Below are 18,953 nucleotides of genomic sequence, written 5' to 3' on the forward strand. Positions count from 1 at the left end.
AGAAGCTAAATCGTCGTCAGATCACGCTGATGGGAGCAGGGATGTCGTTACAGTGGATTACGTTCCGCCTGCTTTTGCTCTCCTCACGGACTGTTTTTCCTGCATACCCCGCAGCCTGCTGATACGTGATTGGGCAATATTACTCGGACTACAAGCGTAGTTCAAACACAACACTTGCCTTCCCGGAAATCCACGTTCCTGTGAGAGATTAGTGAGATGAGGACCTTGCCCTCTGTACATGAGTCGCCTGCTCCACCAACTGAGCAGCAGCAGCACCCCTCTCTCATGATTTTTTTTTTATTTCAACAGTGGATCTAGGTAACTGGGACTGTGGCATCTTAAGCCCCACCAAATAAATAAATGTCGGCTATTTTAGTATTTTCAAGATATTCCAAAAATAGCAGGCAAATTATTCCAACAGATATATGATGCAGTGACGCTCTTCAGCACAACTCATTACACGCCAGGAGCCATGGAGAGAGACACAGCATCTGGTGATGTTGAGATGATTTACTTTGGTGTGATGTGGAATTATACATCAACAGCGTGTGTAGTCTTTGACAAGACTTAATCTCACAAAGTGTGAGAACTGGATTTTTAAGATGTGCTGCTTGTTCTGTTGTGAGTCTAAAAATCCTACCTAAATCCTACTTACATAACTGCAGGCTGCTTGGATGGTACTTCATAGAGGTTCTCCTTTTTCCTGCATGCACAATTTGTGCTCTTTCCTCATTAACTTCTCATGTATTAAGGTTGGCTTTAATGTATGTTTTTCTTACTGAGAAGAAATTCCATGCAAAGGCCAAAACTAGCAATGCATTATTCCCTCTCTCACTACCTCGTGACTTCCTGACCCTTTCTGTGGAAACATTGTTTTCTACTGATGATGTATAAATGGGTCATAATATATAGTTTCTGTTTTTAAATGGCTCGATGATTTTCCTGAACTAGCTGGCCACTGCAGATGTTACACAAACAGGAGTTAAAAGTGCATTGGTTTAGGACTATTTTTAGAGGCGGATTAATACCTATTTTTCTGCTCTGGAGTATTTAGAGCAGCAGAAAGGTGTATGTGGGATTCAGTCAAAATAAACTACAGTGTGTGAGTCCAAGATAATGAAGGAACAAGGCACCAGAGCATAAGCGTGTCTCGTCAATATCACCAAATGACAGGAGGAATACAATATATCAGGCTTGGCTACAATTCTTTATATGATATAAATTCATTTTCGGTTGACGTCATTTTATGGAAACTTTTGACAATAACAACAACAAGTCCAAAGATCTCCAGGCTCGTCTTTAACTGACATTTTCTTCATCTTGTCTGTGTTCTCTTTAGAGGGCGGTTCATACATCTGATATATCTGACAGCCGACATGATGCAAGGAGCAGTTCGTTTAACGTTTGTCATGTCAATCAAACACATCTGCCAATTTACAGAAAGAGATGTTTCTTATAAAAGTTAACTCACAACAACCTGTATGGATCAACCAATCACATCCATACTTTGGTCTGTTGTGACTCGTTTCTGTTGCCATGTTCTGGCTCCGGAAAAGGAAGAATTCTAACCTGATTGTTGGGTTGGATGTCCGAACAAAAACACACTCATACCTCTTTCCCACCTAAATTTAGCATCTTCACGCGGCTTTTTCAGACCTGGGAAGACCCGCTTAAAGATGCAGATTGTCCTTTCCCATTGCCAGTGAAGTATACTCCTTTCGGTCTCTTTCCTGCTGCGTCACTGCTGACCTCACAAACACGCCGCAGACAGGGTTAGTAAACAATGAAGATGTAACAGTGGTTAGGTCTTCATAGTCTGTTTATTAAACTTGGCGCGACAAATTTGGAACGATGTTCGACCAACACAGAAGCTGTTCTGCTGTTCTGCTGTTAAACACGCCGATGTGCAAGGTTCTTGTTGTTTTTTCGGTAAGTTGTGAGTTGTGTTTTGATTAGTGGAAGTGGCTACGGCCGCTTCACCTGCCGATCTCTACTGCACAGACTCCAAATGACGTCACCATCACAAGATGGCAGCACCCGTCATGGAGGCTATTTTGGCATCACTTTCGTACAATGGGAGCAGATGGAGACGCGTCGTCCATCTATATATACAGTCATTGAAATTGAGTGATGATGTTTTAAGGGGATGTGTGGCATGCAATATTTATTATATTGTTTAAGATGTACATGGTTTAGGAGACGTACACAGACTATAGATCCACAGTGTCTCGTTGAAGCTCAACATCTTTGGTATCTAGTCAGTGTGTGAGTAAGAGGAGTAAATGGAAGCATGCAGCAGTGCTTTTTTAGCTGTAGGTCTATACAACAGTTGCCTCACATTTTGATCAAGCGTGTCCTATCACTTAAACACGATATGTGTATATGCTGTGTGTGTGTGTGTGTGTGTGAATGGTACTAGATGGTGCTGAGTTGTCTCTTTGCTTTAACTTCTGAGTGCTTCCTGTGCTGCTGTCAGTGATGCAGTCTGTCAGTGATGCAGTCTGTTGTAGTTTTTGAGGAGAAAAGAGGGAGAGTGAAACTCTCCTGAGACTGATGAAGCACATGCACGCACACACGCACACTCACACATACATATACACCCTCATTGTTCCCTGTTAAAAATCTGTACTGCACAAAGTTTCTGAGGAAAGATTTTTTCTCTATAAGCTTTCAGTTTGTCTTTTCAAGATTCAGACCAAACCCAAGTGCCTTTCCAGTGTGTTTGCTTGTATTTGTGAATGTGAATGTAAATGTGCGTGTGTGTGCGTCTGCACGAACATGAACTCTGACCTGATGCTTCAGGTTTTGCACCCAATTTTCATCAGCTGCACACATAAACACGCACGCACTCTCACGCAAGTATACACAAAGACACACACTCACAATTAAATGGATAGATTAATTAAAGGTCTGTAGTTAATTTAAATAATAAAAGCTTTGTTTTTTCCCTCTCCCTTCATCTTGTCCTCCTCCTCTCTCTGTCCAGCCTCTGCCCCTAAGCTTCGGCTGATGCGAGGCCAGTCTCTGATGGAAGGGGACAAGCTGTACTTGAAGTGCGAGTCGTCGGGGAATCCCAGCCCTTCCTTCCGCTGGTACAAAGATGGACATGAGCTTCAGAAAGGCAGAGACCTTAAAATAAAGACCAATAAGTGAGTATGTCTCATGGATATGTTGGTTTAGTTTACACTAACACTGACAGTTGTATGGTCAATGTCCAATGTACTGTACACACGTTTAGCAGCAGTTCATTTGCAACATCCTCCCCTGAATAGGAATCTTAAAAGTAAGAACAAGTGATAAATATAAATCAAGAATAAAACATCATGAACGCACAGAAAACACAAACAGGAGATAAAACAGACGTTTAACATTTATAGCATGAATTCAAGTATGCATTTAAAAACTGTTGATTATAGCTGTCCAAGTTTTAAACAGGAGTTAACTGTTCTAAGTATTAACACTCCACACTTGTTTGCACCAAGAGGTTTCAAATAACCTGAAATCCAGACAGATGAATGCTGCCTCAAACACATGCTGCATCCATAGACTGTTTAAATAATGGACATAGTCTCCGCGATGTCACCCATTGTTTTCTGAAGACGCGTTTTGAAGCCTGAATTGCGCCGTCGCTGGGGGTCGCAATATTGGAAATGCCAGAGCCGGGTAATCCAATGGCAGGCAAAGAGGCAGAGCGCGAACGGGCCGAAGCCTCTGGCTGAGCTCTATGGGCGGGCCGCATGAATCAGCCAGCTACGGCTATGAAGCTAGGCTATATGCTCATCAGTGTAGCTAGCAGTTATTAGCCATAGACTGTATAAATCATGAATGAGCTAGTTTGACTTTGCCAGGAAGACATTCTGTCGGTGACTGCAGGTGTTTAGTTATCAGACTAAAGAAGTAGCGGACTCGCTGCTCGCTCACCCGGTGAGAGAGCGGCGAGCCGACACGTAACGGGAAACTTAAAATAACCGCTCTGCTCATCACTACGGTCCGCTGTAATCTCTCCGGGGAAAAGCCAACAACTCCTGACTCCTATTTACTGGCTGACGATTAAATAAATGTTTGATGAACACAGAACAGGCTAACAAGCAGCTAAAGCGAGCACATTATACCTGCTACTTAGTGTTAAAATATGTCAATACAATAACACTAGCATTTAACTCACCTGAAAGCGCGCGCTCAGACTTCTTCCACAGCCATAAAGTTCCATAAATCCCACAGAGAGATTATTTGTCCAAACTTTGAATGAAAAAATCTCCAAAAGTCTCCAACAACACAAACAGGTGAAGTTAAGTTCAGCGTCTGTGAGCTGTCCCCTATGATTTAAGGCTTAATATAATTTAAACAGGTGTGTTATATAAAAAATTCACACCCCATACAGTTATCTTGAACAATAAAATTAGCTATCTATAACAAAACTGTTTTTGTACCAGGCTGTAAACATGTTTATTTCTGCTGTAAAAATGGGCATTTTCCCATCTGCTGTAATGTTATATCTTGTTTTCTGGAGCCTCAAGTGGCCACTTGAGGAACTGCAGTTTTTTGCAGCACCAGAGTTTGTCGCTTGGCTGTAAACTGCTATAGCTCCTGGCATGCAGCTCTGTATTGGTGACTTAAGGAAATTCACCCAACTTCCAAAATGTGTCTAGAAGTAGAACATTTGGCTTTCACTTCCTGTTTCACTACTGTCTCCGTTTTATTTCATTCATCATCACAGACATTAAAAGAGCCAACCGTAGGTTTAGAATTGTTCAAGTCCACCCTTACACAACTCCCACATGCCTGTATGCACATAAAGTCAATGGTCTGTTATCCTTCCTCCTCTCTGTACCAGTCGACAAGTGATACCTTCCTGAAACACCTACACTGTAAGAGATGAGGGCCAAAATCTCTTCACTCTGTGTATAAATGAGATGTAAAGTTCAGACAATGCTCGTATCAGACTTAAGAAGTCTGTGTAAGCCCAGCCAAGTGGGTATTTTACAAAGCTGCAATCTTTTTAGCTTGAAATTCCCGTTTCGCCCCCTGCTGAGCCACGGTGGAGGGATGTAGCTGTCAGATGAAGATATTCATTGCGATTGGTCGAACTAAGACCACTGAGAACTCACAACAGTAACAAACATTATGTTCTGTTACACAGTGCAATCAAACACTTGTTTTGGACTCATAGACCTCTTCACTGTAAAGCAAAGGGAGTACGGAGCCATTTTTTTGTAATCTGTTGCATTAATACTGTCATTAGGTCGAGCCTGTTTCTGGTGTGAACTTAATAATAGTTCATTTGTTTTGCTGGCCGGTCACTGTGATTTGATCTGACACTGTCTTGTCATTGTCTTATCACCCTTTGTCTTTCCCTCCCCTGTCTCTGCCTCTTTTTCCCTTTCCCTGAAGAAAAAACTCAAAGGTGCAGATCAGTCGGGTCCGCGTGGAAGACTCTGGCAACTACACCTGCGTGGCTGAAAACTCAGTAGGACAAGAAAACACTACGAGTATAGTCAGCGTACAGATCTGTGAGCAACTACGCATCAGTCTCTGTCTGTCTGTCTATTTGTCATGCCAATGCAAATGTCCTCAAAATCACACTTGTTTACTGTTCAACACAAGATATCGGCAGTTTCTGTTGTTTTGGCTCAACTTTTCAATGACAGTTAAGGACGTCAAAACAATATGTGAAATTCTTCACAGCACTGTGTTACTTGTGCAAACCATTCAATGGTTTTAACACATTTAGGAGAAGAACTAAGTCAAACTGTTTAACATTTGAACAATTGTTGGTATACTGTATGTCTCTGTGATTCATCCAATATAGTCCATCTAAGTGTCTGATGTCTGCTAGGTAAGTTGATTAGATAACTGTGAGGTGTGGCCAAATGGCATATTACTGCATTAGGTAGGCCTTGATTTGTTGTTTGTTGGTGACAGGCTACATGTTTTCCTTTGTTGTGGGTTAGGTTTCTGTATTGTGTGGTCATTGCATGAAGAACATAGTTTTTCCCAACTTAGCCTGGAAATCTAAGTGCTCTTTTGCTTGGATGTAAAAACTCAAGACTCTTGTTTAGGTATTGGAAATGTTTGAAAAGTAGAAAATGTCCACTGTCCACTGTTGTTCTGACAAAACATTTGGACCACCCTGTTTTTAGAGTAAATACAAAATAACTGTGTTTAAAAAAAAAGGTTAACTGGGTTTACTGCATGTTAGACATGTTGTGCAGGATGCATCTAGGCACTGAGAACATTAAAGATGCAGAAAACAAGCAGTCACAAACTCACTCTGGTGACTGTGGTTAAACTGTGTTGTGTTAAGCGGCCTGTGTCACGACATTGTGTCTAATGAGTCAGCGTAGTCTCTGTAATCCGGCTCTTGTATCAGTATCAGACTATTTCTAAGGCTTTGAAATTTTGTCTCGCCTAAATATAATTCTTTTTAGTCTAAATATACCTACATGTTTTCAAGTTTCAATTTTGAAAGCAAGAAGATATGAGTGTGTTTTGGGTGGAGGAGGAGGTGTAGCTGACTGGGCCAGGCAATTTACACTCACAAAACTAGCAGCTGTGAGCTGGAGGGCTGCAGCTGGTGCAGGGAAGTGACTGAAGCCTGCCTGAAAATAGATACATTTGTCACACTAAGCTTTTTCAAATTCACTTAAGATGCCGGAGAGGTATGTGACATAGTGTGCTTTGATATGTAGTATTATATCTGCCATAACATTGGAAGACCTTGTTATTTCACTGTTTCCTGTCTGACTGACCTCCTTGCAGTGACCACCACCACCCCGTCTCCAGGTGTGAGTCATGCGAGGCGCTGCAACGACTCAGAGAAGGCGCACTGTGTGAACGGAGGAGACTGTTACTTCATACATGGTATTAACCAGCTGTCCTGCAAGTAAGTTGGTTGCTCAGTTGCCCTTTTCCCCTCAGTCATCACCGTGTAGTTGCTCCCCCTGTCTCTTCCCCCTCCCTCTCTCTTTCTGTCTGCCTCTCTGGTCTCTGTGTCGCTGGTCACTGCTCTGCCTCGTCTTCTGTTCCCTGGTTGTAACCTCCTCACATACATGCACCTGCAGCCCACAGAGCCACTCACTGTCGTTAAGGCTTGTTGTTTACAGTTCTTACTGTTGTCACAGAAGAGTTTTTCCATCAAGCTGATGGCTTACACAGATCTGACTTTCATGCATTAAACATATCTTGTATCTCGCTCCAACGTATCTCTGCAGTTGACAGGGAGTGAGGTGTGCTTGTGTCTCAGAAAATGCTTTAGGTAACATTTATGCATGAACAAAAAATGTGAATATATGCAAAGTTATTAAAAAATAATGAGCAGTGAGCTATGCATTACCAAAGGTGTTCCTTTGGTTTAATATTAAAAATAAACTAAAGTACGTTTATTTTTTAATTATTCAACAATGAAAAATAATACGCCCAAACTATTATGATGAGAAATGACAGCTTAACATGGTCAGCAGGGGCTCCACCTGTAAGCAAAGCTCTCGTCAAGGTTTCAGTCATTAAGCAGAGTGATGATAGTGTACTGGCACGTTTTTAAAGGTTGGATATTCCATCTGGCAGTAAAGCAGACCTTTGTCTCCTTGGTCTGTGGTCTTTACAGGCATAAAACAGGACGTCCTGCTGACACAGAACATTGGCTGTTGTCTTTTTTGTTGGTCACTCTGTTGGCATGTAACCATGAAGTGATTTGCACGGCAACAGGAACTGTAAAAGTGTACAGAGAGGACAGCAGAGACAAGACAGAATTAAATAGTTCAGAAATGTTCTGGATTTTTATAGTTCAATTATAGTTGTATTCAAAGCTGCACAATTAAGTCTGTTAGCAGTGATGCTAGTTACTTAGGAACATAATCACAAACGGGACTAAACGGGACTCCCTAAAAACACAGTATTTCACCCGGATGGGCGTGGCTTTGCAGGGCGTAACAGTGCACGCGTCAGCTAGCTCCACGACCGTCAGCCGTCTCAGTGCTAACTGTTAGCAAGCTAACTTTACGTTAACAGGTCTCCTTTGAAACAAGCCTCATGTGCGGAGCACTTGGTGAGGCTAGCCTCATGGGGCTATAAAGAATGAAGTTACCCGAGTCTATTAATAACGTGGGTTAAATGCTACAACCCCAACTTCAGCAGTCTGTCAACAAATTGAAAGTGAATCACACCTCATGTGTGTACGTGGAAGCTTACTGCCCTGTCAGCTCATATGTGCTGGGCATCTATTGATGCAGGATACTGACATCAGAGTACAGACTATATATATATGTCTATTTCTGTTGTTGGAGTTAGATTTAGTCCAAATTATATATTTTAGCACTCTTTAGTTGTTCATATTTCCCAATATAACGATATTATGGTCAATAAACAATAAACAACTTTGTCGGTTACGGTTTTGCTAGCTTATCCGCAAACTAACGAGACGAGATGAATGTGAGCTGACGAGAGCACGCATCCGACACACGACACTCTGTGTGACACAGGACGTTAGGAGCGTCCCGGGTGAAATGCCGTGTTTTTAGGGAGTCCCATTGCTGAACCCTCATAGCTAGTTGCAAGTAGGCCTGTTAATTGTACTTAAACATACAGATTATATATATAGTGACATTGCATATAGCTGAAACCTGGACCATCTGAGAATGCTGACAAAGTCACAGCTTTTTTAGTATTCGAAGGTCAGAAGGTCAGAAATCTGAGACCGACATAATTATTGGATTTAATATATGTTATATATTAATATTTTGGGTGTCTGGGACATGAACACCCAACTCGAAAACCGAGCAGCTTGTGTGCATTTTGTCACTTTGTACACTTTTAGCAGGTGTTTGAATTCTGTACTGGGATAATGCTTGTAAAACATGAACAGCTTAGGCTTGTAAAAAATAAGGTCTTAGCCTTTTCTCTGTGACTGTTCGTGTTTTTGTTGTCCCAAAAGACAGGCGAGCTGCGAGACAAACTAATAGCCAGATCCATGACGAGCTGGATCTGAAATGTTGTAGTGCTGATGCCTTAATTATTTCTGCACTGACGCAGAACAGGAGATGTTAACAGGGTTCACTGCAAGCTAAATATCTAGCTCTCCTAAAATGTTAACATAAAATGCATCACTTCCTGTGAGTGGGAGGATTTTTCCCAGGAAAGAGCCACCAGACTTGTAGGTGTTTAGAACAGCAAGTGCAACATTTTTCATTAACTGGATATAACATGAATCACTGATGTGATAAATCAACTAATTATAGAATAAAGAGACATTTGTTTATCTGAAAATGTCAGAGGTTCCAGTTCCAGCAATTAGAATAAAACAAGGTGCCTGTTGGCAAGGTGAGAGGCGGCTTATAGCTTGTAGCATCTCACGCTTGTGCAGTAGAGGTGGAAAATGACATCATGTTAGCATTTATCTGCTAGCATTGCCTGTCTTTGCTACGCATAAAATAGCGAACTATGCCAACAGCTGTAAGCTCAATGCAGTGCAACACAATAGTATTTGTAACTACAGCTTTTTATTAATATAAGCTTTGAAAGAATCTTTGTGTTCCACTTTGTGAAAAGTATACACAGACCCCTCCTCTGACAGAGGGGATAACAGATCGCACGTACAGTCGTGCATGATCAAGAGTCCTACTTTCTGCACAATGTGACCCTTAGATCCTTGGCTGTCTGTTCCAGGTGTACACTCCTTGTTTCTTCATTTCCACCTCTCCTTCTTTATAGAAACACATTTCTTTCCCTCTTCACTCTGTCTCTCCCTGCCTTTCCCTCCATCTGTGATCTAATATATACCTTCTGGTCATTGCTGAAGGATAAATAAGGACTTTTTTATGGTGCTGACAAGCAGAAAACTTTGTTTCAGAGGGTGCATATAGGCATGGGAAGCAGATATAGCAATTCAGGGTTTCAAAATATGCATGATTTTGCTGCTTATGAACACAGCATATTTGAAGAAGCTAAGGCAGGCTAGCAAAGCAGCAAAACATCAGCCGGCCTTTCCCAAAGAGTTACTGTAGCTCTCAGCTTTGTCATCCTTTGTTGGCCTGTCTGTTGGGCCAGTGGATAACAGGATGTAAATAAGACTGCTGTCTCTAGACTGTCTGCTCGGCCTGTTCACTAAGGAGATATGTAGACCCCCACTTGCACTCACACACGAAGACATTCACTATTCTGAACAACAGCTGCAAATCAGTGCACTGCATGGCACTGGCAGGCAGCAAAAATGGTTAATATCCATGAAATTTGAGGTGGTATGTGCAAGCTCTTTTGTGCCGACCATGGAAACGTATAATCTCCTCTTCCCTGAAGGGGAAAGTAATGCTGTACTACAAAATGGAGTCCTTTTGGTTAAAGTGGAGGACAGCACATACAGAAAGGCACCTTGGCTAAAACAGAGTATGGAGGATAGAGTGGAGATCAGTGCGTACCAACATGCCCCCTGGCTAGCGGTTTGCAGGTAAAGCTTGTGAAAGGTGATGAAGTTTTCTGTGTGGAGTTGCTGATTCTGATGAATCTGAACTTTGTTAGTTAAAGAGTAGCTGCACACTTAAACACGTTTTTTGAGCTGTAATCTGAATTATATTGCTGTGCTGTGAAGAAAAAAAACATCAATGCTGGTGTTAATGTTAACAATTCTTACCAAATGTATAAAAATCAACATTTCATGGGTTAGAAATGGCTCAACACGCCATCTACTGTTTTAAATCAGCCCTGGACCTTGCCAGCCGATGGTGACGTAGACGCGACCGTTTGGGACAAAATTACATCATGAAATTTATATTAAAAGAATGTTAACACCTGTCAATCAGAGGTTGGCGGCCCCATCTTTGAGAGGGAGTCTGTGAAACTGCACTCATTTTCAAATATATCCTGATCGAGACACATCACTCACTAGAGTTTACACTGTTTTTGCTAGCACACTGTACATTAGCCTACTAGCTAACGTTACGTTACCATTCAGAGACTGCGCCCATTCTCTCTTCAGAATCAGAAATAACTCTAACAGGCTGCACGCGCGGTCGGCGCATGAGCACTTGCATTGCCTTGGCTTCGAAAGCTAGTGGGGCTGGAGGCAGCAGGGTCGAACTGATAAGGCTTGGGACCACCACAGTCCTCCACCTCACTAAAGTGCTCTTCAGGGGACTCTGAAGGGGTGAGGTCCTCCACCTCAAAAGAGCCCTCTGTGGCATCTGTGCCTTGTGACTCTATGTCGCTCTCCACCTTTCTCTGGCCAGGGGAGGGAATGTCACTGAGCTGCTGGACACACCTACCCCCCTCCACCCCTCTCTCAGCCCCTTGCCCACTTTGAGCATTTTTCAGAATTGTGCAGTGGGCGGAGTTATGGTCAGACCTGTGGGTGCAGTTACTCTTTAAACCAAGTTTTTAAAACTTTAGCCGATGCATTACCAGAAAATGTAAATTTCCAATTCGAACCAATTAGTCTGTGAAATTAGACTAATTGAGTGAAATGAATTGCCATGAGTTGTGGCTAGTATTAAAGCCTGATCATAATGCCTGTGGCTGCATTTGTGTTGTCTCATGTTTGATGAGCCCCTGTAAAATGCATAGAACAGAATGAATCAGAGGCTTGATTTCCATTCAGATGATTGGGGGGGGAGGGGAAGGAAAGCTGCACTTTCGTCCTCTGTGTTTGTTCTTAGGGCTGAAATTACAGTTCAGTTGGTAAAGAAAGGAGAGCAAGAGCTGGTAGATAAAAAAGGGTTTAAGAAAAGGGGAAAGGAGAGGCGGAGAGAGAAGAGGCGAAAGGAAAAAAACTGGTATACAGTAAAGCTCCTCCGACATAGGGCTGCTTCTGCTCCAAGTGTCTCCCACCTCTCTCTCTTTGCTCTATTTATAACTCTATGGGAAATTGCTGAGTGGGCTCTTCCGAGGGTTTTTGCTGTAATTGATTCAAAATGCAAGTTGTCTCTTTAGTGGTGAGAAAGAGGAAACCCAGTCAGTTATATGGACAGTGTTTTTATAAGGGTTAGACAAAGGTTCTTGCATTATATACTGGATACACATACCGAACAGTGTTATTAGAGTCAGAGAGCGTCTGTTATTCTTTAATGACTGCGATGGGACACTCCCTAACATCATAAGACAGTGGTTCATCAGTGTTTCCTCAACAGAATAATGTGCACTGCATTCAGATGAGATTTTCTATAACATGCCTGTGTTTCATTAGACTGCGGTTACAGCTGATCTACGATCAGTTATAGCAATGAAAAGATTAAATCAATTATGTCTGTCTGGGTAAAAGCCATGACACCCATTACAGCACAGAGCTCAAGACATTTAGAAATGTAAAGCCCTCTCTTAAACAGATTTCTTACATTTCAAGGACATGAGCTGAAATGAGATTCATCTGAAGAGCTGATAAGAATTCATAGAAAAGAACGGCAGCAAACGTCTACAAAACTACCAGTGCTCTGTGTATCAGGTTTGCACTTTCTGTAATGCAGTGAGGAGTGCTTGTTAGTTTCAGTGCTGTGAGTTTGATGGCTGATGCCTGAATATGAATCATATTCAGCCCCTGGTATCGCTGACAGCCTGCCACCCATCCAGAAACAAAACACCACATTCTGCAGCTGCATGTAAACTGTTGCTGTTATTTATGCTCAAAAAATACCAAAAGCCTATTAACAATTTCCACGCTCACACACTGTGGAGGGCTCTCTCTCTCTCTCTGCCTCTCTCTCCCACCCTCTCTCCTTTGTGGTTCTGTGTGTCTGTGTGTGTGCGATTACGTATGTGTGTGTGTGTATGTGTGCTGCTAATATTTCTATACCTCAGAAAGCCAATCCATTTTTACACATCCCTCGTTTTGCTTCTGTCAGAAGGTCGTTTTGGCAGGTCTTCATAGTTTAAAGTTCAGTCAACAGGGTTCATTTATTGCTTTTTTTTATTAAGTTTGTGATGGGTTACCATGCTTTCACACCATACACACAGACGCAGCTTTACACAGAGCGAGGATGTGTTGTTGTTTTTACTGAGACTTCAGTTTTGCTCTCCTAAACCACTGCATGTGAAGGACCAAAGCCTGCTCTATTTCAGAGTTCTGCTGGGCTTTAAGCTTCATTAAACTTTGAACTCAGAATACAATGACCTCTACAAGGCACATTCAGGGACATTCTAACCTCTTATCTGCTGGTTGGAGTTCAACCACTGCAACTGCTACACTATAAATATACATATAAATATGCGACCTGCAGCAAAGGGCTGGTAGCTGTGGATAATACTAGCCTGCCTTCGACATCTGTATGAAGCGCTTAACCCTCCTGTCATGTTCGTTTCTCCGCCCTGACTTTGGTGTCTGTTTTAACTGCTCTTACATTAAGACAAAAACAAAAACCATCATAACTGCAGTGAATATACAAAGAATAGACATTGAAATTGTATTACAAAATCCATTCATGTTGAGCAATGACTGTATTTATACATAGATGACGCATCTGCTCTCAATGTACGAAAGTGATGCCAAAACAGCCCCTGTGATAGGCGCTGCCATCTTGCGATGGTGATGTCATTTGGAGCCAGAGTTGCGCAGTAGAGATCGGTGGGTGACGCCGCTGTAGCCACTTCCGCTAACCAAAACACACACTTACCTTACCGAAAAAACAGCAAGGATCCCGCACGTTGGCGTGTTTAACAGCAGAACAGCTTCTTTGTGTTGGTCTGAGGTTAACGTTCACAGGTATGGGAACTTCACTGACTTTAGTGATTGTTTTAGTTACGTCTCCTCTCGCCGTTCGTCCTCCGCTCTGCTAATCCAGAAGTGATCGGCTGCAGGAGCCGGATTTGTCAACAGAGCTGTCAATCATCATTTTGACAGCATCAAATAACTAATTAAAAATAAACATGTCAGAAAAATGAACACTTGAACATAAATCAGCATGATAAGAACTAACTATAATGACAGAAACCACCATCCATCTTTTTATACAGTCTATGATGACATTCTCCTCTATCTCTGGTTCAACTTCAATTTCTTCATCTGGGTGAAAAAGTCTGAATGTGTTGTCCTCATGCGGGAATGTATGGATGAGTCGGTGTGAATGGGGATGGATGAACATCATCTTGTGTTACCCATTCATTTCCTTTGGCGGCCATTTTGGACCACAGGTGTTACAAAGTTGACTAAACTACTCAAAATTCAATGAAAGTGGTGATCAGCAATTTCAATGCCTCGTGTGGAGGATATCATAAGACCTTGTGGGAATCAAATGTAAAACATAATATTAATGACTGATGAAAGTTGTAAATCGATCAGATTTGACACGAACACGACAGGAGGGTTAACCAGATAAGCTATTGGTGCTCCTCTCCATCAGTAATGTGATATTCAAGGTGAATGACTGTGTCGCTCTTTATTGTTTGGGTTCAATCTCACAGCTCGGATCATCGTTATTTCACTACACTGACAGGAAGTCAAAGTAAGCAACAGCCTGGTCATGAAAAAGGAGCGTTGTGCAGCTAACGAGCCAGATATTCTTCTCAGGAGTTGGTGGAGACCAAAACAGAGCTAGAAGAAGATGAATTATTGGAATAACATTAGGCTGACATTCATTAGATGTTGCTCTTCATTGTGTCTTTTCCCTGTCACTGTGTACCCACCATTTTACAACATATGTTATCATGGACGTCGAAATAAAGCACCAAATAATCGGATATACGTGACAGTTGGTCTTGGGTTTCCTTGTTCCTCATGGGTTTGTTCAGGGGTTAAAAAGCGGATGCATTGAATTTCACTCCATAATCAACAACAGTGAGTGTGTGTTTGTTTATGTGTGCTCGCGTGCATCTGTGTTTGTGTGTAGAGACTACACCTTAGATCCCTCCTAAATCCTGCACCACCATCATATGACCCTCATGACTCTGAAGATGTCTTAACTGTAGCGGTGATGTCATATTGATGGCGGTGATGTCACGGTATGCAGGTCATCTCTCTCTCTCTGTAGTTGGTGGATTGTGCTGTTTCTAATCCCTCATCTCTCTGCTCTCTTATGTCTCCCTCCCTTCCTCCCTCCCTCTTCTTCCCCTTTTTTCTACCTGTCTTTGTGTACTTCTGCTCCTCTCTTCCTGCTGTATCTTTAATCCTCCCCACCTCCCTTTCCCCCTTTTGTGTCTTGTTTTCCCTTCATCAGGTGTCCCAATGACTATACGGGGGACCGCTGTCAAAACTCCGTCATGGCCGGTTTCTACAGTATGTCCATTTGCTCCTGTCTGTCTCCTTCTCACTGAGATGCTGCATGCTACATGGAGGGGTTGGATGGAGGGAGCGCTCTGTGTGTGTGTGTGTGTGTGTGTGTGTGTGTGTGTGTTTACAAACCTGCTGATATGTTTCATGTATAATAAAGCGTGTATGTGTGAGTTTGCATGCCTCTGTGTCCACCCCTTCCTCTCACTGTCTCCCCTGGTTCCTCTGTGGTGCTCCTCTGGTCACAAGAAACAAACAATCACAGTATTCTTTAACTCACACATGAGATATTTTATGAAATAGTTCATCTGCTTAAAATAAAAACATCACATACTTGACCTAGAAAACTGCTTAAAAATTAGCCCCAGAATTGTCAACTATACTATCAGTGCCAAGTTTTTAGGTTATGTATAAACATTTTGTAATTCCACATTTCTCAGCTGGTGATTGCGCACAAAAGCTTTGCAGGCTGATCCAGAGAACTGCACTAAAAGAAACAGAGGAGACAGAGAATTAACACAAAAAGACAAACTGAGGTTGAAGTTATTTGCTTTTGTTGATGGTCCATCGGTGCTGTTCAGATTTCTGGCAGTTAAAGAAAGAAAACAATCAAGGCTTCACGATATGGACAGAAAGTATGAATACAGGTTGGTAAGTTCTTAGGACGTTTTCACATTAGGTACGATTGCTTCGTACCATACCCGAGTACGGTTGCCCCCCTCTCCTCTCCGCCGCCGGTCAGCTTTCACATTTATAATTTCGTTCCGTACCTGAGTACACTTGCGGTAGGACTGAAGCAGAAGGTGGCGGTAATGCACCTCAAAAACAAGAAGAAGAAGAAGAGTATCATCAACTACAGAACATTGTTTATGTTGTCGTTCCAGTATAGAAAAGCGTGCAAATCTCATGATCCCAAGTCCATACAATGGAGTCGACCTTCTCACTATGCTGCTATTATTCATATAATGGAGAAAATCTTAAGAACGACCCTCTCACCTACATTCCTACGGTATCAGCCCTGGCCGTGCAGTTCAGAGGATAAGATTGGCGCGGCTGTGCATATATGCGGATTTCGGAGGAGACGTTATAAAAAGCAGTCCACGTCCATGTTTTGGTACGGTTAGCTTTCACACTTGATGCGTACCGTACCCGAGTACACACGAACTGTACTCGAGACCACCATTTCAAGTGGACCTGGGCATGGATCAGCAAATCGTGCTCGATACGGTACACAGTGTTCACGCTAACCAAACGAACCGGACTTTGGGGTCAAGTGTACTCAGATCCGGGCTCTTGTCCCTAATGTGAAAGCCCCCTTAGTCTAAGCTGTACCTCACTTACAAACAAACAGAAACACCTGTGATTGGTTTTCATTTTTAGACGGATAACTGAAGGCTTTTAAAAACAATGAAAGTCTGAGATTTAGAGTTAGCTTATGTTCGTTTTAAGTCTTAACGTAAGGACATTTGAACGTGCGATCTCAGGGTCTGTGCCTTTGTGATATTGATTCTCATATAAGTCGAGTTTCTATATGTCACGTTTGTGGTCTCTGTCCTTTACTAAGAGATAAACTCACAGTTGTGAGTGTTGTTTTCACTCTGTGCATCCATGGATCATCTGATAAATCTCTCTTCATGGCATGTGGCTAAATGCTGCTTGAAATGTTGAAGGGTTGACTTCTTAAAAAAATGGTGTCACATGTTTTGCTCCTCCTCCTCATGGTGTAATCCATCCGATCTATTTCTGAAATAGTTGAACATGTTTTGTGAAATACATGTATTCATTTTTTTAGTAGTTTGCTGAATATGCAACAACAGACAGGAAACAGTTAGCCTAGCTTAGCTGAAGGACTGGAAACAGTTGAAACAAATAGCCTAGCTCTGTGCAAAGGAAACAGAATCCACCTTCATACATCTCTAAAGCCCTCTAATTAACACCACCTGTCTTTTTAGTTTAATTGTAACTAAATTCTAAAGGAAATGTTCAGCGACTTCCCGTCTTGTTTCAGCTTGAGGTCAATTAGGAACCAGTGGTCCTGGTAGCCAGATGTATTAAATCAAGTTTTCTATCCCAACTTCCAGTCGAAATGCTAAGCTAAGCTAACATCTCCTGCCTGTAGCTTCATATCTACTGTACAGCCAAGAGAGTGCAATCCATGTTCTCATTTAACGCTAGGCAACAAAGAAAATAGTGATATGCAGATTTTCTTTACTGTTCCATTAAATCAAATGGGGCACATGTTGTTACTCGTTGTGATTGCTGGGGCAGTTACACTAAAACACCTATAGTCAGTGTTTGGACAATTGGATGATCCCAAACCAAACGTCCCAGGAAGGTTCCTCTGGCTTTAGCTGTGGTACTTTTCCTGGCCCAGTGATCACAAGGAGGTCAAATTGAGGGTTAAAATCAACTTCTTCATCTTGTTTCCGGAAGTTAAACAGTTTTGCTCCACACCACGTTGTCTTGCTTTGCTGTTTGTCTGTTCTTGAAGTTTGCCAACTGAATAATGTCACCAAGAACAGGTTTAACATAGTAAGGTCTCACATTCTATGTAATGTCTGCTTTTTCTGACCCCATCTTCAAGCCGTGTCTCCATGCGTAAATCTGTCCGTGTGACGTTGTGCTTTTATTTTGCATTGTGTTGCTCCTTCGTTAGGAAGGAACCCGTTCTGCTGTGTGAAGTCCATGTTTTTTTAATGCCTGCTTCTATATTGGTACGAAACTTAAAGCAGTTTCCACATATGCAGTAGATAAGGTTAGTGAAGACAGAAGATTTGTATATGAGCATCTCTCTATATGGCCAGTAATGCATGCAAAGCCATGGAAAAGGTGAATGCTGAGATGATTTCTTTGCAAATCATTTGAAAGGTTATACTAGTTGTATGAAGCAGTAGTGGGACAAAATGCTATACAAGAGGTACGCTATAATCAATACAAAGGCACACAAATCCCATTAGTCAAATGAGTTACAGCACCAAACCCCATCTGCTGTGCCGGCCTCATTGACTGCACTGTGTTTTTATGTTGGAAAGTAACCCACTGCTTTTTATCTTTTGTTTTCTTGTGTTTTTTTTTTCCTTTGTCTTGTTTTTTTTTCCGTTTTGTTTTATATTTCTGTCCAATGTTGTTTACTCCAGAAATGAGGTCTAGTAAATATAGCAGTAAGTGATGTGGCTTCTTGTCTTGCTGTCTTTGTCCGTCTGTCTCTGCATGCTTTTTCCTGCTTGTTGGCTTCTCTTTCCTTCTGCGTTAGTTTCATTTTCTCCCTTCGCTTTTAATTTATTTGGTTCTGTTTTTTTTGTTTTTTTTCATGTCATTTCTGGGGGTCACAGAGCTGAGACTGTCCGAGTTGTCTGTCTGTTACTGGACGGTACACATGTCAATCGCTATGGCTGACAGCACTGATAAACTTCCTGGTTTAGCGTATACAGGACATGGAAATAATAAATCTGCTCCAAAGTGGACATTACGCCTGACCCTATCTGTCTCTCTCCTTTTACCATGACAACTTTCTGCGCTGGCAGAGCTTCTCAGAATTGAATTTATGGGTATGGATCATTATTATTCATTTTGCTGTGCTTAAAGGGTTTGCCAAGATCCTCTCACAGTCACACATTATTGTGCCATCTTCTTTCTAAAATCTACAACTGGGTGTCCCTCAACCTGTCCCTCTTTTTCTCCTGCCCACTAACCTGCTTTTAAGACATGTAACATCCCTTCTCTGCATGCAATCTGACACATTTTAGAAGGTCGACAGGAGGAGGAAGAAAGT

General features: G+C 42.0%; 1 pseudogene; it reads left to right on the forward strand.

Moving 5' to 3' along the window:
- LOC138598709 (pro-neuregulin-2, membrane-bound isoform-like) overlaps positions 1 to 18,953 on the forward strand; it is a 54,895-nt pseudogene that overhangs the window by 21,323 nt on the left and 14,619 nt on the right.

The sequence above is a fragment of the Semicossyphus pulcher genome, unplaced genomic scaffold (assembly GCF_022749685.1).
Source record: "Semicossyphus pulcher isolate SPU_LCO1_2020_fin unplaced genomic scaffold, fSemPul1.0.p SCAF_2, whole genome shotgun sequence".
NCBI lineage: Eukaryota > Metazoa > Chordata > Actinopteri > Labriformes > Labridae > Semicossyphus > Semicossyphus pulcher.